We start from the raw sequence: 24195 nt of genomic DNA on the forward strand, positions 1-24195 counted from the left end.
CCTGTGCCTTCAGCATCAGGATCATTTCTGTTGTGTTGCCCAGGGGAAGCTCAGGGCTCCTTCTGAGTGCTTCAGTCAGTGAGAGGCAGGGCCAGCTCTCCTGACCCCCACAAATGGAGAGGGGAAAAGTGAGCGAGGGCATCAGTCTCATACCCTCCCCAGCTCAAGGCAGATGAGTGTGGGGAGGCAGCTCTCTCTCTCTCTCTCTCTCTCTCTCTCTCTCTCTCTCTCTCTCTCTCTCTCTCTCTCTCTCCCCCTTGGGACTAGCTTCCTCCAAAGCTAGCTCTACTGTGCTGCCCAGCAGAGATGCAGCACCCATTCTCCCAAGTGCTACAGCTGATGGAGGCAGGGCCAGCTCTCCTGACCTCATGACCTTATTTCTGCACGTGCTGAGGGTTGGGCTGGGGCATCACCTCTGCACCTACGCCACTGTCACTGCGTATGGTGACATAGACAGTGACCGGGCAGGGCCAGCATTCCCATGCGATCTCCCTCAGGGTTGGCTAAGCGGACCACCACCAGGGCCAGCTCTGTGCTTGGCTGTTCACGGAGGCACAGGGCCCATCCTGCCAAGTGCTGCTGCTGTTAAGAGATGGGGCCAGTTCTCCAGAGCAACATAGCCAGTGATGGGTAGGGCCAGCTCCGCTCCGTCTCTGGACATCTATGTGAGCCCTGGCGGCTGCCCAGACTAGGGACATCCCTGTGATCTTGAGTGGTAATATGTGCCACAGACGTTGACACTGACTCCTGCTCTGCACAGTCATGGGCCCAGACATGGGCCCTCAGCCACAGCACAGGTTAGGACTTCACCACAGCCTTGGGTGGGAGGGCTGGCTACTCACAATAGGCTATTACTGTCCATCCTTTAGTCTCCACTTCATTCTCTCTTCACAACGCTCAAGCTGTTCCACTTCTCTTTCTCTCCCATCTGTCCACATACTTGTACATTGTAGTGGCTCCCACTGCAGGAGGGCCATATGACTGGCAGGGGAGGGGGAGGGGCTCTGAGTGGCCTCCTAGGTCTGCAATGCACGGTAGCTAGTGGGCCTCTTGGTGTTTACAGCCCACCTGTGTGAGATGGCTGCAGGTGGGTCTGTGGACACTTCTCCCCTCTCCATTCTGCACTGTCTACAGCCTGCCAGGGCCATGCTGGGGTTGGAAGCAGGAACTCGGGAGTCTTTCCTGGCCCTTGCTGGCCATGGTGCTCAGCAGGTCTCTGCCTGTTTTCCTCCTCCTGCACTGAGCTTCATGGTGGTAAGGGGGGGCTCTGTGTCTATATAACACATATTAGATGTGAGAGCCTGCAGTTTCGTCTCCTTTCCCATGACTAACCCCTCACTCACCCTGCTCCTGTTCACCTTTAATGGGTTTTTTGGCAGCTCACACACATACCTGTCCTTGCTATTCAAAGACATGGGGACCTAAGGTGGTGGTGCCATGATTCAGGAATTTCATGAATATGAGACTTAGTTCTGTTTGTGCCCACATGGCCCTCATGGTAGACAAGAGTTGGCAGGGAAGCAGGGTGTGTCAATATTGATGCGTATTTTTTTTTTTGCTTCTTTTTTTCAGAGCTGGGGACCGAACCCAGGGCCTTGTGCTTGCTAGGCAAGCGCTCTACCACTGAGCTAAATCCCCAACCCCAATATTGATGTGTATTTTGACTGCCCTTTTGCTGCTCAGGCAGCCTGTCACAGGCTTATCCCAGCACTGGGAAGAAAGAGATGGACGGATCCTTGGTGCTTGATGGCCATCAAAAATTTTAAAAAAGGTGAATTTCAACACCACTGAAAGACTCTCTCCCCCCAAAAAACTAAGGTAGACCACAACTGGAGATGGCCACCTAAAGCTGATCGCTATGTTCACACTCATGCATACACGCACCCACACCCAAGTATATGAACACACACAAAAGTGCAGGGGGATGGTATTGGGAATATTAGACTTCACTCTTCCTAAAGACACTGTATGGTAATTCAGTAGGGGGCAGTGGCTCCATGGCCCAGGGCTGTTCAGGGGAGCATGGATTCTTTGCTGGAAATCAGACCAGAACAAACCTACACTTTGGATATATCCATGCTGAAAAGACTTTTCCCTAAGACATGAAACCTAAATGTTTTCTCTTTCTGCACAAGAAGTGAAAGACTCCCGGAGTAGGGAGACCCTCACTCAAGCCTCGGGATGACTCGACCCCCCAAGAATTCACGAGAGACCGTCCTTGCTGTAATGACACGAGGTTTATTGACAGAAACCAGTGCACTGGGGTCGAGACTCATATCCCATGCAGGGGTAGAGGAGTTTGACCCCGAGTAGCTGGGAGAAGGGGTATTTAAAGGAAGAAACCACAACCCAAGGGGGTAGGAATGGCATCATTAGAAAATGTCGATAATACCAGTGAAAAATCACAAGGGGACACTCCCTGTTTCTCTCTCAAGATTGTTTTCAAGATTGTAATCTAACTTTATGGTCAGCTAGTTCCTGGAGCAGAGTCACTGAACTGGCTAACCTACATTTTTGACTCTACTCTGTTTGCTAGGGGGTCTGAATTTTTCCTGGTCCTTCAGAAGCAAGAAAAAGTGGGTGGCCCAGAATGTTGCCTTCTGGTGTGAGTTGAAATAAATTTAAACAGTTATCTAGAGACTTCATTGAGGTGGACTCTGGTCCGACTGGGCTAGTGGCGGCTGATGCAGAAAACCCCTGTGAAGATGACAATGTGACCATTCACTAAGACTGAAGCCTATTAAGTAGAAACCCCACCTACCAAGCTACTGCAGGCACAGGACCTAGAAGATGCCTGTGAAGATGTGACTCATGCTGGGGGAATGTAATAGTCAAAAAGACATGGCCCCATATATCAGCATCACCCGCTCATGCTGTAGAAAGTACCACTTAAAAAGATGTGACCCATATATCAGCATCAGCTGTTCAGGGTAGAGAAGTATTATTTTAAAATATTGTGTGCTAAACGGCCTTCAGTATACAAGCATCATTTGCTCAGGGAGGAAGCATGTGATGCTCACAAGGTCAGGTAAGCCACCTCTGGTTCCTGAGTCGGAAAGGAATGTGTGGAGGTAGTTCTCAGTATGTCTGCAGGGCTGTGCAGTCAGCAATCTGCACACTTCCAGACACTGGGGAAACAGACAGCTGTGGGGTTGTTTTTGTGCACTGTGTATTCGAATGCTGATTTCTGTATGTATGTAGTCCAGGACTTTGGTATGGTCATTGTTATGAAGCATCTCCTGACTTAGTATTTTGTAAAACATTGCACTCCGTCACCTTCTGGTTGGTTAAAATAAAGGCCTGAACAGCCTATAGCTGGGCAGGAGAGGAAAAGGCGGGACTTCCTGGCCCAGATAGAGATGGGGGTCTCAAGCGGGACCAGAGGAGTCACCATCAGACACGGATGAGGAAGGAGGCACCACAGGAGACTAAGATGACAGATAACAGGTCACATGGGTGAGAAGTAGTCCAAGGCCAGCATTATCCAGCTAGAATAGATCAGAATTTGCCCAGCTGTAGTGCCTAAAGTATATTTATATTAATAAATATAAAGATCTCTGTGTCTCAGTACACAAGGCAATGGTAGGCATAGAAAAGCCCACATTTTCACAGTCCGCCTTCTCCAGCTGTAGCCTGTGCAGTCAGTGATCCATCCGTTTCTAAAGTACAATGGGAAAATAGCATAGGCTACTATGGTAGTTGAGAAGGGAGGAAAGAAACCATGGAAGGGGTGACTGACCCCAACTATGTCTAGAACCTTGTTGCTATGTCCATGTTGGGCTCATTGCACAAGCTGTTCAGAGTGGTGGTCCCAAAGCTGCAGCCTTTCAAGGCTGAAGGTATTCACTGATCACCCTAGAGTCCCAGGTACTCAAGAGGTCATCCTATGCCTACATTTCCATAGAGGGGACTCTCTGCGGAACAAGTCTCTGCATGGGTCCGGGGCATGACATCTTTTGATATCTAAGCTCAGTTCTTTAGGACTGCACTTAGGGGGTGTTGGCCTATATGGATGAGTGTTCCCACAGCAGGCTTTCTCCAAGGTGCAGACGCTGGAATGCTGGTAGCTTGTTTCAGTCTACTTCTGTAAACTAGAGGCCAGGAGAGACACTTGTGTGAGTATCATTCTGAGGCCAGGGATCAGAAGATTCAGGGAAACACAAGACCACAACCTGGAGTCCAGGTGACCTGGAGTTCTGCTATCTAAGGACAGAAGAGAGCATGCCAGTCCCAGGAGAGGCACAGAGGAAATTTCCTCAGCCTGTTTGTCCTGTGCTGTTCTCAGCTGGCTACACTGTACCCAACCCAGGTTGAGAGTGGACCTGGCCCACAACTTCCTTGGGTCCAAATAATTTCCTTAGAAACACTTCATGGTCTCATCCAGAAATAATGTTCCATCCAATCAGATTGACACTAAATTCCATGGTTATAGCTCTCAGTTAGCTGTGGCCAGAGTTGGAAGGGAAGATTCTGTGCTCCCTTTGTGGTGCCTTCATGAGAATGGCTCACAGAGGGATGTCCCAATGGCTTAACTTTTGACTCTCAGGGGCCTACCTCTGAGTTCTGCTTGGGGAAACCTGGCCCTGCCCTGTGGCTTCAGGCTTTTCCCTCTTGGTCACTGAAGCTCATAGTATCTGAGGCTTGAGTTCTCTGCTGCTCCTCATTGACTTGCTCCCACTTTTTCTGCTGCCCATAAGAACACCGCAGAAAGCATTGAAACCTCTGGGGAACACAGGTAAAGAAGCGAGAATTTCTTTCTCAGTTGAGATGGATTCTTCTTTCTTGGACTTCTTTGACTCTCAGAAAAGATACTCAGCATCTGGCTTTGCCCAGATCACTGGTCACATTGAAATTAATGAATTCATATTTGAATGTCTTCAGATTTAGATAAGCCCTTTGAATTAAACTATTTGCTATAATGCTATAGTTAGGAACATTTTGTTCTGATTCAGGCTGGTATCTCACAGCAATAATGCCAGCCATTGGGAATATGAGGCAGGGGGCTTCCTATAAGTTCAAGGGTAGCCTCTAATACAGAGTGAGACATTGTCTTGAAGGAAAAGCAGGCTGTTTGACTAACTTAATTCTAGACTGAGTAGGAAGACTTAAATCCCCGTATGTAACACTCTGAGCACCCACTTAGTGGTGAACCTGGGAATATAAATTAGGGAAAGTCTTGGCATGTGTCCACAAAATGTGTGGTCATTTTCGGAGACGGAAGCCCCTACGAATACAGAGCAATGCTGAGAAACCTGTGAAGGAAGAGCTCTGGGACCGTGAAGGCGAGGCCCCTGACCAGAGAATGTGAACTCCTTCCTCATTGCCCAACAAACCCGGAAGTGATGTAGAAAAGATCCAACCATGACAGTAGAGGAGGAGGCCTGCTGCAGACATGTGCAGAGAGGGATGGGCCTCTCCACAGAGCATCCCAAGAATCCTGGAAAGACCGGTCTGCTGTTGCAGGGATGAGCCTAGGCTCACTTGCGCCAAGCAGGAGAGATGTGATTCATCTCAGCATCTGTGGCTTTATAGAGTCAGCCGGAAGAGCCCATGCTTGCCAGTGCTTTTAGTCCTGGATCACAGACCTTTCAGGCCTTGCTACTGAGAGGGGTGGAGAGCACGGTGGCACTCAGATCTTCAGAAGTTGAAGCTGAGTTTGGATGTTGCTTTAGTCAGGGGATGAATGTTATAGTTATGGTAGTCCCTGCCACCTTGAAGGTTGGCTCTTGGGGTGAGGAGAGCAATGAGTCAGCTCTTGGTGGTGCTAGGCTGACAGACTGATTACCTGTTTGTTGGGCATTGACTTGGTCATGTTTTGTTTTGACTTGGCTTTGGTTACCCAAAATCTTTTATATGTTAACATGGCCTAGTTATGAGTATGAGCGTCCATGGACCAACTGCAGCTCCATGAATCCTTAAGCAAGCATCTATGGCATATACTACTGAAGGAAACTGAAAGCAGCTAGGAGCCTGCTCTATCCCCCAACTCCTTAGCTCCAAGAGTGAGCCTCTTTGGCTCCTCCCATCCTTTCCTCCCTGTCTTTTGAGTTTATCTCCTAGATCCACATTCCTTCATGCTGTTCCTCAGCTCTGCTTTTCTCTAACTTTGTTGAAATACAATTGTAAGATATGTAAGTTTTACATTCAGCTTCCTCTTCTTAACCCCTTCAAGAATTATAGACACTCTGGCATGTAGTTGTCTGGTGTGTGTGTGTGTGTGTGTGTGTGTGTGTGTGTGTGTGTGTACACCCTGGGTGCAGTGGAAGAGGGGGGAAGATAGGTGGGATAAAGTTTAGGACAGTACCACATCAGAAGGGCACAGGGACTTGTACTTGCACAGCAAGAAAGCACATAGCCCTCTGAGTCAGGGCTGACGTCAGAGAGCTGCAGACTCAGAGATTGTTCAACTGTTGTTGGAGTCATACAGCCTCTCCTCATGCAGCCTTCATCTCAGTGAGGTCGGATGAGGGTCTGCTGTAGGCAGGCAAGGATACAAAGTGGGGTTTAGAACCTGGAGAAGAAAGCTTAGAAGAGTTTATGTTGAGACAGCAGACAGACCTAAGCATGCATGAACAAAAGCATCTACTTGCCAGGAAGCTCCCAGCTAAGAACACATTGAGAGACACCTTTTCCTTCCATGAATCAGGACAAAGCAAAGTGTCACCTCTTCCTTCTCTACATCACGGTCTAGAATGTTTCTCTAATGGTTTTCTGAACTTGGCTTCAGGGACCTACATATTTCTCTGATCTTTTCAAACTAATTTTATTCCATGTTTTCTAGAGCTTAGGGCGTCAGGTACATATTTTATTTCCTTTTTACAAAAATCATACCTACTAATGTGACTCTAACATGTTTTGAAGTGTGTATAAATACCTTGGACTTGTACACTCCTTGTCTTTTAGCTTCTTTGGGTCCGTGAATTATAGCATGGATATGTAGAAGAATTCCCTTAATTATCTGATTGGCTAATAAAGATGAAAAATAGCTAATCATTGGGAGGAAATGAGGAGGCGGGTTTTCCAGGCAAGACAGGAAGGGGAGGGGAGAGGAGTTGTTTCAGGAGACAGTGAATGGAGGGCTGAGGAAGAGTTGTTGGAAGAATCACAAGGCCTGGAGAAATGGCGAGTACCATGGATTTCATAGCTGGGGAAAAAAGTGGGGTAGAGGCAGATCTGCCCACTATAGGCGTGCAGTTTATAAATATACAACTGAGTCGTGTTTTCCTTGCATGGGCTTATTGGGGTTGGAGATTTACCACAACATGGATATACTGTGTGGCTGCTATTCACTTCTGAGTGCATACCATGCAAGTCCTTTTGGGTCTGGGTTACCTCACTCAGGATGATATTTCCTACTTCCATCCATTTGCCTGCAAATGATGAATATTTTAAGTATCTGGAATAGGCTTTCCAATTTGCCGGCACCTACAGCTCCTGAAACCTTGTGTAAATGTTCAGAGATTACTGAAAGCCCATGGTATGAACTGTTTTACAAACTTAATGAGTCAAACACGCTTTATTATCCTGGCTCACCAATTTCAAGAGGCAATGGATTTAGTGATCTGTATATAAAATTTTTGACAATTTGTGGAAAAATAAGGAAAACAATGATGCTGGTTGGTTACTCCTCACATCTCTGAGTAAACTGACAAATTAAATGGATGAATTCTGTGATAAAATTAACCAACTTCTAGTATCTCAGAATATGTTGAAGGGCAACAGTGAACTCGGTGATAAAAGAGAATGGCTCCAGATGCACATCAAAGTCTCAAGGTTTCTTTTTTTTTAATTTAATACTTAACAATTCTTTGGTTTCCAGGCAAACATCCCCCTCCCCCCTCCCCTTCCTTACGGGTGTTCCCCTCCCAACCCTCCCCCCAGTCTCAAGGTTTCTATGTGCTCCGGAAGTGAGTCTTCTCTCCAGCAGCAACAGGGCTCAAGATGTGGAAAATCAAACTGAAGCCCCCCATTATAGGGTTGACTGAATTACAGTGAAATTCAAGTCCCAGCTTCAGAGGGTGTCAGCAGTTAAAAGGCATTAATGGGTAAAGAGGGGGGTCTTCATGCTGACTTGTTTTGGAGATGTCTTAGTCAGGGTTTGCATTCCTGCAAGAAGCAAGTTGGGGAGGAAAGGGTTTATTCAGCTTACAATTCCACATTGCTGTTCATCACCAAAGGAAGTCAGGACAGGAACTCACACAGGGCAGGAACCTGGAGGCAGGAGCTGATGCAGAGGCCATGGAGGGATGTTTCTTACTGGCTTGCTTCCCCTGGCTTGCTCAGCTTGCTTTCTTACAGAACCCAGGACTACCAGCCCAGGGACGGCACCACCCACAATGGGCTGGGCCTTCCCCCCTTGATCACTAGTTAAGAAAATGCCTTACAGCTGGATCTCATGGAGGCATTTCCTCAAGGAAAGCTCCTTTCTCTGTGATAACTCTAGCTTGTGTCAGTTGACACATAAAACCAGCCAGTACAGGTGATGTGTGGGAGGATCCTATCTATCAAAGTTGAGAACTTTGAACTCTTCAAGGGTTTCTCTCACCTGAGAAAGTCGTCTCTTCACCATCAGCAGAAGATGTACTTCCATCCCCACCCCTAAAACTGCCTTTTCTGCCTTTGACTGAAGAAATAAATCCTTCATTGTCTGCTGAACCAGCAGTGATATCTTGTTCCTGAGTAAGTACAGGGCAGATGTTCCAAGGATATCTTGGAGCCAGGGCCTCATAAGGAGATCTCTGGCATTTTTATGTGCAGGACAACCTCCAGGGCACAAGGAAGACCTTCAAGTATGGCCATATAAGAATATCTCTCTAAAAGCAGGAGAGGTTGTATGCTCAGGACTTCCCTGGAGAAGCTTAGGAGCAGTACTCCTGTGAGAAGGTACAAAAGACTACAAGAAATTTCCTGTAAATTCAATATCTCCAAGTTGTACAAATAGTAAAAGCCCCCAGGCATGCAACACACAGAGGTCAAACCCAAAAGTTAAAGATGGTGAGATGGCGGGGCTGGGGATTTAGCTCAGTGGTAGAGCGCTTACCTAGGAAGCGCAAGGCCCTGGGTTCGTTCCCCAGCTCCGAAAAAAAAGAAAAAAAAAAAAAAAAGATGGTGAGATGGCAATCATAGTGGCTTGGCTTTGCGGAATTCTTATCAAACAGCTGTGTTCCCATTAGATATGGCTGTGCCAGACTAACCTTCTAAAACTGTAAACACACCCCCATTTAAATACTTCCTTATATAAGACTTGCCTTCTTCATGGTGTCTCTTCATAGCATTAGAACAGTAAGACACAAATTTTAAATGATTTATGTATATGAGTGCTCTATCTGCATGTACACCTGCAGGCCAGAAGAGGGCATCAGAACCCATTACAGATGGGTTGAACTCAGGACCTCTGGAAGAGCAGCCAGTGCTCTTAACCGCTGAACCATCTCTCCAGCCCAGTAAGACACAATTTAATTTTTTGACACAGGGAGTACTGACCTATCCTTGTATCTAGTGTAGTCAAGCCTACACCTTCATACACTGAAAGGCACTAGCATGTGTTTGGTTTATTCCTTATATTACAGTTAGGGCGTTACCCTGCCTTCTAAAATTACAGGACGTATCCTACTGATACGTGGGAAGTGGAAACTTAAGGGTTCTTTGCAAAGTTGGCTGGATGGGGTTTTGCTGAGGCAAGACACATGCTGAGTAGAGACCCATAGAGGGCATGTGATGTTTAGAGAGAACAGGCTGGCAGGGTTCAGGGCCTCAGCTCCTCAGCACTGGGCAGGACAGGAGCTGGTGCAGCAGAGCAACAAGAGAGGAGCAGGACGGCAGGGCAGGGGTGAAGTCACAAGATACTGCTGCCTCTCCCCGCCTGTCCTCTTTCCCTCTTTTCTGACATTAGAACTGCTCCACGTTTCCATTTTGGTTTCTATCGCAGACTGTCAATGCCATTTTTTTTCCAGGTCTGAGAACCTGAAGTCACCTTCTACTACAGGTTACAGGGGACAGACAGTGAAGGTCACAGAGACAGTGTAGTGTGTGTCAGCTACTCAGCTGGTGCCTTCGGACCGAGCGACTTTAATGTGCTAGTTTGTTTTAGGGGCATAAAGACTAGTGACTCAATAAACTTCCAAAGGTAATATGAAAAATCTCACATTTGACTCATGTCCCCAAGAGGGCGACTTGAGGACATACATCTGTGAACTTTCTGCCATATCTACAGCAAGAAATTTGGACATGGTGAAGATTCTTACCAGAACACAAGGCATTTCAGATCACAGGTATGGGAAGTTTGGATTCAGTGCCTGTGACCTGTGGGTCGAGACCCTTCTGGCAAAGCTCTATCTTCAAAAATATTTATATTACGATTCACAACAGTAGCAAAATTACAGTAATGAAGTAACAAAATAATTCTGTGGCTGGGATCACCACAATATGAGGGACTGTATTAAAGTGTTCTAACATTAGGACCTTTGAGGACCATTGCCCTAAAGCTTTTTGTAGCCACTGATCTTCCCAGGGATATGCAGTGGGTCTTGTTGGGGACCGTTAGTTCCGGCTCCTGGAGGTGATCCCAGCACTCTGCAGTGCTTAGGTGTTGGGCAGGAATGCACACTGGAGTCACCTATCCCTGCTGTGTATGTATCTGCTTGGCTGTTCTGTGTGCCTGTGTTAATGGTTGGCAGGGTAAGCTGCTCTCATCCTAACACGTCTAAAGAACCAAGCAAAAGGTGTGTATCTTTTGACATTTAGTGTTTTTTACATGTCACTGAATTCAAGTGACCTTGGGGAGGAAAATTGGAGTCTTTGTTTCCAATCGGAATTTAGCTGAGATGGCTAAAACCAACTGTAGAGTTGGTTTGACTAGTCAGTCTTGCTTAGGATACAGAATACACATATCAGCACAGCTACAGAACGGAACTGTAGATGACGGGTTTCAGGGGACAGACAGCGAAGGTGCACCAAGATTAGAGTGAAGCTTTAAATGAAGGCTGGAGACATTCAGTCCATAAAGGGCTAGTCAGGCAAGCATGAGGACCCAAGAGTTCAAGAATTAACGAGGATAATGATAATAAAAACACGTGCAGAGTTATAAGTGCTGATAGCCACAATACTAAGGAGGCAATTACAGGTTGGGTCAACTCCTGGGGCTCACTGGCCAGCCAGCCAGGCCGACTGTGAGAGTTTCAGATTAATTAAAGACCCTTTCCCAGAGAAAATAAGGTAGACCACATTGGAAGTACATACCAAAAAAATCTATGTCTAACCTCCGCTCTCGCTTGCACATATGTACGTGCACGTGATCACACACACACAGGCACAAGTGTGCACACACAGAGCGAAGTAGATTCCTGAGAAAATTGAGACTTAGCTGTTACAGAAGACAGCCATATAGCCACTGAGTACATGGGTAGCATCTGTGTACCACGGCGCCATTATGCTTATGGTTACAGAGGGGAGCACAGATTCTATGCTGTGATGTCGGGCCTGGACTATGTTTTGGTCATCTCTGTGCTGACTATGCTTTTTCTTCCGAGATTTGAAGTGTTAGCCTAAATACTTTTCTCTTTCTGTATTAGATAGGAAGTGGCATAGAATGCTGCTTTCTGGGAAGATATCAAAACTGTTCTACAAAAACCTTAGAAGGATTTGCCAAAGGGGGCTCTCACACAGCTGGGCTAGTGGGTAGTGAGGAAGAAAGTGTGTATGTGTGTGTGTGTGTGCGCGCGCGGGCGTGCGCCCTGGTGCAGCATGGTCATCTACAAAGGCTGAAGCCTCTTCAGCAGGAACCGCACCTTTCAAGCCACCACTGGGGTGTGGCCCAGAGGAAGCCTCTGACGACGACTTAGTCCCACATCAGCCACTCAGCCTGGGGGAGTGTGATGAAAACAAGGCCAGGTAAGTTACCACAGGTTCCTGCCTTGGAAAAGCCTTGTGCAGAAGTGGTCCCCAATGCGTCTGGGTCAGCCACACAGCGTGAGACTGGGGCTCACTGGTAAGGCCAGGCAGTGCTGGTGGACATGTGTCTGAAGTCTGGGGCACTGAGCACCACAGAGAAGGCTGCGTCCCCCGTCCACGTCCTCAGTCTCCTCTGCTTCCATGGTCCTGCTTATTCTGCTGTGGTGCAGAACCTCGTGTGATGAGTGCTGTCCTTTTGTGTCCTGCCACCCTAATTTATAAAAATGGCCTTTGACTTGAATGAGTCAAAAACTTCATCTTGGATGAGGACAGTCTTCTAACTGTAGTGCTGTCTCAATTAGACACAGGTGAGATGATCAGCCTTGCCTGGCTGTAACCACCAGGCTTCCTGATGATGAGTTAGCCTTCTGCAGCCGTGAGCCTGTGCAGTCAGAAGAGCACACACTGGCAAAATGTGATGAAGGAGCAGGAGCCAGCTGTTCAGTTCCTGTTCATCTGGGAGAAATAATCGGGAGAGGGGTGACTGACTCCAGCTAAGCTGAGGACCTGCCGCTGTGGCTGTGCTGGGCTCAGTGCACATTCGCTTTCACAGTTGGAGTCTCGGGCTGCAGCTTTGCCAGGCTGCATGAGCGCATGATCGCCCTGCAGTTCCAGGGCCTCGAGGGGCTGCCCCGTCCCTACAGCATCGCTCTACTGGGGACATTCTGTGGCAATATGCCTGAGCATCCCCACAGCAGGCTTTCTTCAGGCGGACACTCTGGAATACTGTAGCTTGGCGCAGCCCATGTCTGAAAGGCACAGACCAGGGAAGCCACTTTTGTGAGTCTCAGTCTGAGAATCTGAAGAGACTAGAGAACCACACGCTCACTCCTCAGAGTGAACAGACTTGGATATCTGATGAAGAAAGCTAAAGCAAGCATGTCTATCCCAGGAGACGCAGAGGAAGTGTCTGCTCCACACTGCTTCTCCCAGTGCGGCTCTCAGATGGCTTCACATTGCTGCCTGAGTGAAGGGTGGGCCTTGCCTACCGAGTCTGTGAACCACACATAAGTTTCTTCAGAATCACTTCACAGTCAAATCCAGAAATATCACTCCATCCACTCAAGCTGAGAGCAAAGTCCACAGTCACAGCTCCCAGTCAGCCCTGGCCCGACTTGGAGAAGAAAATTTCTGCCCACTGTGGGTCATTATGGCCCCCAGGAAATTGTGACAAGTTTTCTCATGGCAGGTGAGAGAAGTGTACCTCATAAGACATGTGATTATCCCAGAGCAAGACAGAGGCCCTGATTATTGTCACACGAAGAATGAGGAGAGCTGTTTATGATTCAGGAGGAACTGGGGCTGCTCACTATAGGCTGGATTCATGTAAGCAAATATGTCCTCCCCGAGGGTGGGCCTCCTCCTCTCTGCCTCTTAGAAGCACACTGGCCAAGTCTCTCTCTCAGCAGAGTCAAGCCATTCGATCTCTTTGGTCTCTGAGCACATGTTAGTGATGTGTTCCAACCTTGAGAGCTTTTTGTAAACTTTGTTATTAAAAGCTATTTTTCAAACTTCCAGTTCCTTTTGAATCTGGATGGTGATTGAGAGTCAAGATCATATGTGAACAGGCTATAGAGATCATACCTAAAAGCTGTACATATTAAACATTAAACAAGCCAAGGGCGTTCATTCTAATGACTGCATTTCTCTCTATGGAGCAGCACTTGCCTTTGTGCACATCCAAGCGCTCCCGTGTGCGTATTCTCTTCTTGTTACAGGACCTGAGACTCACACAACAGTCTGGTAGGCCACAACCAGGTGGCTTATTTCTAGATCCGGAGAGATCCCAGTCACCAAACTCAGATCTCGGGAAGGGCCGACCTGTGCACACGGCGTTCTCCTGTGATTCCTTCTTCTCTTTCAATTGTGTAGAAAGATCTTTATTGGTTTGCATGTTGTGCCTGGGGACACAAATGGGACATGACACAGAAAATGAGTGCCTGGTCACAGGAGGCAGAGTGCACTGTGTGCTCCAGGAGGCAAAAACAGGGCACCGTGGGTTTAAGAGCAAGAGGGTCACCCTGAGGTGACTTATGAGGACTTGTGAACGAGAGGGGCCAAAGAAGAGTTTCATGGGGAGGGGTCAGCGGTATGACCCATCAGAGCCATGCTCCCCACTGTCCCACGGGGAAGGAAGAACAGTGGTGCTTTAGAGTAGAGGGACAACTCTTCAGGGACTGCAGGCAGAGCAGTGCTGTGACCAAAGCCAGTGCAGATGTTGAGAGGAAGGAGCTGCAAGGCTGGGTGAGGTGGGGAGGTCAGCGAAGGTTTGGGAGCTGCTAACATGGTATGATGAGAGGGTGATGGCTGAGTGTGGGGGATTGTGGGATTTCAGAGATCCAGGAAATGATAGAAGGTGACAGGCCTGAGACAAGGCAGGCTTGGAGCTGGGCTCGCGGGGATGGCAACGATCCTCTCAGCAGCATGTCAGGGTGTCCAGAGGAGGACGGCCTTTGGAAGGGGGCTTCAGTCCCTGTGTGGAACTTAAGGCACTGTGCAATATCAGATCCGTGGAGCCATTGTTGGCCATTGGAAGCAGGTTCCAGGAAGCCAGGTGAAAGTAGGAGAGGGACCTGGAAGGCTTCCACATGGAGCTAGCCCATGAGGCCAAGGAATGGGGACAACTGACTGCAGGAGAAGTGATTCCCTCATTTGAGGAGGAGGTCTACAAAGACAAGCAGGGAACAGTGGGGGTGACAGAGGACCAAGGCTGCAGAAGAACTGGTTCTGAGTCTCACAAGAGCCACGCAGCAGGGACAGTGGGGAAGGAACTCAGGATGGGACCCAGGGACAGGCTCCAGCAGGAAGAGCCTCAGATCTGCTGATGGAGTTGGGCTCATGGAGAATGTCGGCTTCCTGAGTTTAGGCCATGGTGTGCAGAGAATGCAAGGTTTAAAGGAGTCATAGGATGCTGTGTGCACTGGTACACTCCTGGAATCCTAGCTCAGGAGGGTGACACTGCTGCATGGTGACATTGTTACCAACCTATGCTACACAGGAAGACCCTCTCTCAAGAAAAAAGTCACTGGATGAGAGTTACGGTTATGGGGGAGTCTGTCCGGACTGTCATTCTGAGGCTGCCATCTGGGTGTTGGGAGAGCGATGAGGCTGCGAGGGACAGAGCTGGGCTAACCGTGCTGGCAACTGTGAAATGCTGTGATCATGGTTTGAGTCATTCCTTTCCTTGCTCTTTGTTTTTTCTTTGACTTGACTTTAGTTATGCAAAAGCTCACTGTTTTAAAGTACAGTTACTTGTGAGTGTACAGGGACTGATGTAGTTTGCTGATTCTCTAAGCAGCCATGTGCATACACCACGTAGGGAGGAAACAGGACCCTGCCAGGAACACTTTCCCACTTCCTTCCACTGAGACTGAACCCCCTGCTCCCACCATCCCTTCCTCCCTTTCTTTAGAGTTCACCCCCTTAGTGTGCCTCCTGCCATGATGTACCTCAGCACTGCGTGGATCACACCTTGAAATGCAGTGGTTGGGTGTGTAACTTTACACCGCCATGGCTTCCTTGCCCTAACGTCCTCGAGGTTCATCCCCACTCAGCCGTGCAGTTGAGCCAGTGGCGGAGGGGAGGGAAGGGATGAGGGGTAAGAAAGTGTGACAGCAGTGCAGTACCACACCGGGAGGGCAGAGGAGCTCCTCTTCACACAGGGAGAAGTCACACAGGTCCCAAGACTGAAGGTGGGCAGCTGAGGACCCCGAGAGATTGTGGAGCTCATGTTTGGGGTAGTCATGGTAACCCAGGGTGAAGATGGAATCAGAGTCAGACGTTGAGGAGGGAAGCAGCGGGGTTAGAGGTGGAGAGCAAAGGTCGGAATGGTTTAGACATCACGTAGAACATGGATGACTCGAGTCTTGTCCTCAGTGAGGGCCCAGCTAGGAAGAAACTGAGAGAAGCTCAGCTTATTTTGACCGCCATGAATCAGGAGGACAAAGCAGATCGTCCCTTCTTCTCCACCTGGCAGACCAGTGTTTCCCTGGCATGATCTGGGGATCCATGGCGGGGGCCAGTTCATGAAGCTCCCTTGGCCTACCTCCCTTGATGGATCAGGCATGGCTGGCTGGGCTCACTGGGAATTCCTGGCTTCATTGTCTTCACAGACCCATCATCTGATCCATCAATCCCAGACGCCTTCTTGTCCACTGTCAACTTGCACACCCATTTTAGGTATCAAAGGATGATTCCAGAATCCGTTCCAGCCACGTGTTCCTCCAAATACAAACGGTGAGTATGCTGGATTCAGGTCTGGCAAGAACAAGAACAAAATGATCTACAGCTTCAATCTATTGAAGTGCTCAGTGATATTCTCAAAGTGTCTTATGTGGTTGCTATAACAGCCTTCCTGTAAGGTGCATGGTCTAACACCATCTGCTCTGAGAAAATGTGGAGACATCAATACTGGTTATCTAAGCCTCCAAGAAATCCCAACTATTTGGTGCAAATGAAGGGACTTTGAGCACCAGCAGCTGTCCACCAGACACTATCTGAGTGCCATTTATTTATATTATGGATGGCAAGATTATTCTAGAGGGTTTCTAACAGGCCCAAGCATTACAAACACAGTACCAACAGATCTTCCCTCCCCCACTTCCAATTCCTAAAGCTAGCCACCAAGGGCCTTCCCTCATTTGGCCACTTCCTTATGCCTAACTCAAGCCTGAGGCTGACCACCAAGGTCCAGAGATCAAAATTCATTATCTGCTACACTGGCTAACAGGTCCAATCAGGACTTACCAACTCACCTAACCCAGACTTCCCTTTCTGTTCCTTACAAGCCTCTCCTGAAGAGCCACCTGCCGCTGTCCTTGGCCAATCCGGAGACAGCCCATTCCCACCCCTCTGCTTGTCAAATAAAATCTCCTTTGTGCTGAGAATTTGGTGTCTGGGTGTGTTCTGTGCCAATTCCCAGAACCCTTCATTGGAACCTTAACTCAGATGGGTCTGCAGGATTTCCACCCCCAACTCCCATCAAGTTTGTGAACTTTCTAGACAATCCGGAGCCTACTCCCTTCATCCAACAGCGGTCAATTGGTGACTTTCCCATTTCTAAGCATCCTAAATATTCCTCAGGACATGGGCTGATGACCACTATTCATCTGGCATTCCAGCTGTCTTGTGGGGAGTTGGGAGAGTGAACCTTGCCATGGCCTCCTGTTGCCAGGGCAGATCTGCTTCATATTTTGTTCAATTTGGCTTGGTTGGTAATTTTTCCTTCTTTTTGCTTTTGGTGGTCTTTCTGTCAAAATCTAGTGTCTGTCCTTAATCATCCAAAAATCCTGTCAGCAGGTCCCCTAATATCTCCTCAAACCATTGTATTCTTCTCTTGGTGATGGAGTTTAGGTGATAACCCCTCCCTCCCAGAGACCTCCCTATTTACCACTGGAGACCTGGGCTCTTGTCTATGGCTGAGCCTAGTAGCCATGGGATCCACTCCTCAGGCCCCATCAAGTTGCCTCTGGATGCCTCTCATAAGACTTGCAGGTGACTCCAATTCACACCAACATTTCTGGTGCATCTTAGCTCTCAAGAATGGTCCTTCACCCCTAGATGATGCAAGTGGCAGCCGTTTTTAATTTTGTGGGCATGAAGATGGAGGGAGATTCCCTCTTACTACGGTCCCTCGCCTTCCTTCTCCGCACGTTCCGTGTCTCCACCTTCTTCTGTTTTTGTTCCAAGCCTTCTCCTCTCACTTCCTGCCCCCTCACATATTATTGGCCATCAAAACCAAATGTCTGCTATTGAAAAAGTCACAAGCATTTCTCTCTCCAGCATGGAGATAGAGGGAGACAGGGCTTTCAGGGTGTGCCTCTTCTCACCCCAGGCATGCCCAGAACCTTGCATGCAGAGGCCACATCTCGTCAAGGACTCATGTGGACATCTGCACATTTCTGTACATTTTAGTCACTCTGGTCTGTTCCCTTAGACTCTTTGTGGGGAAAATGCAAAAGCACATCAAATATCAGACATCTGTCTGCACTGGGACAAGAAAGAACATCCTCAGTGTAGGTCTTCACCGTCTCTGTGGGTTGACCTAAAGTCTCTAGAGCAGCATAGAGCTACTAAGACAAAAGCTTCAGCTCAGTCTCAGTCATGGTGGCACAGGCCTTTAATCCCAGGAGACAGAGGCAAGCAGATCTCTAAGTTTAAGACCAGCTTGGTACAGAGCATTTCCAAGTAGAAAAAAGCTTAGGTCCAGGTATGGTGGTACATGCCTTTAATCCCAGCATTCAGGAGGCAGAGCCATGCAGATCCTCAAGTTCAAGGTTAGTTTACAGAGCAAGTTACAGGACAGCCAAGCTTAAGCAGTAAAGTATATAATAGAACAAGGGGGTCTTGTTCCAGTTTCCACAAACAGCAGAACTTGGCAGCTTTGGCCATGTGTCTCTGGCGTTAGAGTCAAGAAGAGAAGGGTTTATACAGACAATTGATGCTGTTTGGCTGGAGCTAAGAAATTAGCAGTGATTAAGAAGACACTAGCATCACTGAAGTGAAATCTTCCGGGAATGTTTTCTGAGAGAACAGAGAAGCTGTTTTCCAGAGATAACCAAGGTTGTACCTCATACTGCAGCTGGACTTGGTAAAGTTTTGAAGGCATAAAGGGGTCATGGAGAGCAGCTGAGGCTTGGAACTGTGAGAGGCCAGGAAAGGCCACTGGTGAAGGTGTAGCCTCAGTTGCAGTTAACAGCCCAAGACTGAAGGGGTCATGCAAAGAAGTTGAGGATTGGTACCATGAAGAGAGCTTATAAGAGGCTATTGTTGAAGCCTAGTTGCAGTGGAGGACTCCAGCATATTGGAGATGCCAGTACCATGGGATGACCACCAAGAACAGCAGCAGCAGTGGAGTGGATCAACCTGAGCCTGGAATGCTACAGAGGGCAGAGCTGGAGAAGTGACCCCAAGCCCTTTGGAGGAGCCTGAAGGATCACCTGTGGATCAAGAAGTTGTGAAGCTGAAGTTGCCTTGGGAATCCCAGAGCCATGGGGTACTTGCCAAAGAAAGCCGCTAAGCAGGCCAAGACGACGAAGCTTATCACAGTCAACGAAGATGAAAGGAGTAGGAAATTGGAAAAGCCCTTTACGTCAGACATGGAGATGCAGAGTTTGGAGTTTGCCCAGCTGGTGTTTAGTCTTGCTTTGGTCCAATATTCCCTCACAATGGCATTTTGGAACAGTAATGTATATCCTGTGATACTGGAGGTACGTGATCTGCTTTTGATTTTCTATGGGATTACAGTTAAGAGAGTGCATGAATCTCAGAAGAGACTTTGAACTTTGGGTTTTTAAACATTGTTGAGACTCATATAGATTCATGTGTTTGAACAAACCTGTGGGGGCCAGGGAGTACAATGCGGTAGTGGGGCCATGACCCTATTAGTAGGCGTGGCCTTGCTGGAGGAAGTGTGTCACGGTGGGGATGGGCTTTGAGATCTCCTCCTATGCTCAGGTTTTGTCCACCTACCATGACAATGGACTGATCCTCTGAAACTGTAAACTAGCCCCGATGAAATGTTCATAAGAGTTGCCACGGTCATGATGTCTGAAGCAATGAATCCAAACTAAGACGAAATAAGTCACCACTGATGCCAGACTTAGAAAGCCGGGTGCTCCTCATTGTGTCTATGAGCCTGTGCAGTGAGCAATCTCCACACTTCCAGATACAGGTGAGAGAGCCACTCTTCTCCAGTTCTGAGGCTGTGTACTGGGGCAATCTGCTCGCTTGTAAAATACAGTGGAAGTCCAGGAGAAAATGCTCAGTTCTGCTAAGAATAAATATAAAAGGAGTGGCTGGTCCAAAAGGAGCTCTGTCCACTATGACTTTTGTGGGTCAGTCTACCAGATGCTCTCCCAGGCCATCTCAGGACTGCAGTTTTCATGTGATTCTACAGTTACAGGTTCTCAAGGAGCTGCCGTACTCCACACTTTGCCTTAGGGGAGAGCCTCTGTGGAGGCCTGCTCTTGAGAAAAGTTTCTCTGTTATGTTCCCTGTTGACCTCAGCATCCTTTGAATCTAAGTGAAGCTCCTGAGGACCTCTTAGGAGAACTGGTCCATGTGGCAGGGCATTTCCACAACAGGCTTTCTACAAGGTAGAAACGCTGAAATAATGGTGCTTGTCTGAAAAACACAGAACAGGGGAGCTACTTGTGTGAGTCTCAGGCTGAAGCCTGAGGAGACCTGAGGATGCAGGAACACAAGTTCACAACCAGAGTCCACAGCCTAGCAGGCCTGGAATCAAAAGACAGAGAAAGAACGTGCATGTCCCAGGGGAGACACAGAAAAATCTCATTTTTTCCCCTGTTTTCCCCACGTAGCTCCTGCTAGCTGCATGCTGTCCACTTGTGTTGAGAGAGGACCTTGACCATAGAGTCCAGGTACCCACATATGAGTTTCCTTAGAAATACCTCATGGTTATATCTAGAAATGTCCACCCAGTCATGTTGACACTAAATTCCATGATCATGACCTCTAGACAGCTGTGGCCAGATGTTGGAGAAGAGACCTAATGTCATTGGACAAGAGAGTATCACTTGAGGAACCCAATGACTTAGCATTTTCTCATGTTCTTATTTTAAATGGACTTTTAAATTAACTTGTGGCTTTAAGGAAATATTGTTCTGCCCGTGAAGTGTTCCATCAGCATAAACATGGCATGCACACCTTTCTTCTCTGTACGTACAACAGAGAAAATTAAAGGCCACGATTGCAGGCAGGACATAGGGATGATGGTTGGATTGCCTCTCCACAATGGGGTAGGAAAGATTATGTCTGGAGTGCAGGGGATCCTTTGGGGCACCTCTTGGTGCTGCCATGCCCTGAGATTAAAGTCAATTGGAAACTACTATGACCTAATCCAGGCAGGAGGACAAAGGACGCAGAGGGATGCTTCAGGAATGAAGGTAGGGATCACTCCTCCAGGAAAAGAGCCAAGATGTGCTGAGGGGCTTGCAGAGGGTGGAGGTAATACGGACTGGGTAGTAGGGGAAGGGAGTTAGAAATACCAGCTGGGGGCACTGACCAGTTGCAGGAATGAGGATTATAATTGACAGGCACCTTATTTGGTTAAGATGTGTTTGTGCAGATGTTTGTGTTTTCTTCACTTGATTTCTTTGTCGTGTCATGTAACATCAATTAAGAGACTGCCAGTGATTATCTTACTTGAGACACTAAAAGAATGTCCTTCAATGGACATTGTCCCCTATTCTAAATTTGTAATGCACTATGGTCATACAAGGTATAGTTATATCATGTTAGGTATAATTATGTCCTGGCTGCTATTTTCATTTGGAAGTAGGACATAAGGGGATATGATTGTGTGTCAAGTTGACACTTGTAATGGCACTTCTTGGTTGTCAAGTTGATTACATCTGGAATTAACTAAAACTTAAATGGATGGGCACACTGGTGATGGACTGAAAGGAGAATTATACGAATTCTAGGTTTAGAGATACAAAATTAAAAGAATAAACCCCAAAAGGCCACAGACCCTGGGCTAAGCCCTGCAGCCAGGACTAACAGGCCATAAAGATAAAGGAGCACAGGAAACACTGTCCAGACAGGACTGGCAAGCCATAAAGAAAAGGAATGCAGGAACCAGCCTGAGTTAATGGGACTGATTCATGGGACGTCTGGCAGGAAGACATCTCCCCCCAGCTCACTCAGGGCCATATTTCAACTAGGTGTCCTCCAGACCCTGATAAGCCCCTGACTTCTAGCACGTACTCTTTCTGCTTTGTTCTCACTGCTATGTTTGAATGAGCCAATTGTATGTAACCCCTAGCCTTCTCTATATAACCCTCTGACTTTTGAGTTTCGTGGTCGACACCTCTGTCTCCTGCGTGGGATACGTGTCGGCCCGGAGATCTCTGTAATAGGTCTCCGTAATAAACCTCGCCTTTGCTTATTACATCCAAAATGGTCTCTCTGTGTCTGGGGTCCTCGATTTCCCAAGACTTGAGTAAGGGTCTCTCTGCGTGGGATCTTTCAGGACATCTTCTTAATTACTTTGACAAGGAAGACACAATTCAAATCCAAATCTTTGAAGTGGGAATATACACCATACCTCAGATCTTTTGAGATGCAAAGACCCACCTCTCATCTAAGCCACATCTGCTGCCATCTTTATAAAGGACACGGAAGGAGGAAGCTCTCTTTCCTCCTGTTCCATCTTGCCTTGTCTAGAAAGTCCTTTACAAGCATTAGAGCCTACGTCTTCAAGATTCCAATGCTCGCCGAAAACCACCTGAGACCTCCAGCCTGGTGGACCACATTGTTGGACTGGCTGGAACACAGCCAGAAAGCCATTCTAATAAATATACACACACACACACACACACATACACACACACACGCATGCACTGATTCTATATGTTCTGTTCTTCTAGAGGAACTAGACTAGTGTGTGTTGCTTGTGTCCCACACCTAAATGTTTTGAATATCAACATTAAAACTGTCCCATTATGTACACCTTAGAACCTAAACTATCTTTATAAGTGGCCATTCTTCCTCACACTTTGACTTTTCAATGGATTTCCTGTAGTAAACTCCCTTTTCGGGTTCAGAGAGTACTTGTCCTACATATGTTTCTAGTGTTGTCAAGCCTATGCATTCACACACTGAAAGACCTCAGCACAAATTTAGTGTAGTCCTGATGTTACAGTTAGGGCATTACCCTGATGTCTTTCCTAGGTCTACGTGAAGGAAGATCCTATTGACATGTGAGTTTCGTTTCTGGTAGTAATGTCTCACAGTCATTTTACTGTAAGAAGGGTAAGGGAGTAATGACCTGGTTGAGAACGTCCTACAAGGGGAATTTAGATGTCTAAAAGAATTCTGAACTTTCGCTTACCTTTCAGAAAAGAATTTTGAAAACAGCAAATGAGTCCCAGGTGTCGCTGTCCACCAGAGCTAAGTTTTGACCTGTTACATGGAGTATGGTTAGCTTAGTTGCATGTTACCCTTCTTCTCTTCAGAGAATGAAGGCGGCTTTAAGTGGAAGCCAAGTCCACATGGCACGTCCTGTCTCTCTGCTCTGCCTTTTGCTGTTCAACCTCTACTCCTCCTCCTAATTACTACCTCTATTTTCCTTCTCCCCATTCCCACACCTGAAACAGATACAAGGCAGCAGTCTCCACCAATAAGCAATGCCCCAAACTGGGAATGGACAGACCTTCTGTATCCCTGACAAAATTCAGCCTGGCTTCAAATACTAAGGCGACATAAGCGGCAAGGAAGCAGAACAGGGATTATATCTGAAGGAGGTTGGGTCATGTGGAATGATTCTGTGCATGAAAAGGTAAGGGAACCCTGTGTTTTCTATACCAACCATTAATGTTAAGGAAAACATGATAGAACACACTAGCTAAAGTGCTCAAATTCAACACTTACACCTCAGTGTTTTCATCCTTCACACAACTGATATCAACTCCATTAGGAGAAAGCCCCACGTTCTTATGTGATTAGGCAACCTGAACCTCAGTCATGCCAGGCTTGAGGGTGGGGAGTCTGAGATGAGCGGGCTTTTTTGTTTTTAATAGTTTTTAAGGTCTTTGTTCTGTCTCCCCACTCTAGTCCAGATTTTAAGAGTTCTCTATATTTAGGGTTTCTTGTGTAAAAAAAAAAAATGCCTTGGAGGAAAATGAGAGTAGATAATTGGACAGATGTCGGGCTCTTTTGAGCTACAGTCAGGCAAGTTCTGTACTGGGATACTGAAGCCCGAGGGAAGCTGCCAGACCCCAAGGATATCCAGGAGATAAACGAGTGAAGTCTAGGGAGCGAGGACAGTAGCGTTGTGTCTGCTTCTGTGTATCGCTCATTTGTGAATCTAAAAGGAAGTGCTAACCGAAGCCTGGGAAGGGGGTTTTAGGTATTTGTTTAGATATAAAACTAAGGACTTGGATTCTGGAACCGGTAGAGCCCAGTCTGGCCACACCAGCTTCAGCGACTCCTTATTTATGAAGATAAAACTACGGGCTTTGGAAATCTCAGGAAGGAAACAAGCAGACAGTTGCAAGAAGTAAAGCGCCAACACCTGTAAGCAAAGTAGCAAAATCATCCGGTGGCAAGGACAGCAGAAACCCTCAAGTGACTCCCTCTACCTTCAACGTCCTGGAAGTGACAGAACATCTCCAGCTGGTACCTAGGGCAGGGTGTCTTCAAGTCAGACCGGACCTCTCACACCATCAGCACCCCCTACGCCTCACCCCCCTAAAAAAAAACCGACCTGAAGACTGTTGGGCG

At 47.5% G+C, this 24195-nt stretch overlaps 1 long non-coding RNA gene across 1 annotated transcript; it reads right to left on the reverse strand.

Annotated features, from left to right (window-relative positions):
• Positions 1-8355: 8355 nt before the first annotated feature.
• Positions 8356-24191, reverse strand: LOC102549328 (uncharacterized). The gene is made up of 3 exons (NR_185101.1): positions 24054-24191; positions 15995-16206; positions 8356-13850 (listed from the first exon to the last, which is right to left on the reverse strand). It is a non-coding gene; the product is annotated as an uncharacterized LOC102549328 (long non-coding RNA).
• Positions 24192-24195: the final 4 nt, after the last annotated feature.

This window comes from Rattus norvegicus, chromosome 4 (genome assembly GCF_036323735.1).
Source record: "Rattus norvegicus strain BN/NHsdMcwi chromosome 4, GRCr8, whole genome shotgun sequence".
NCBI lineage: Eukaryota > Metazoa > Chordata > Mammalia > Rodentia > Muridae > Rattus > Rattus norvegicus.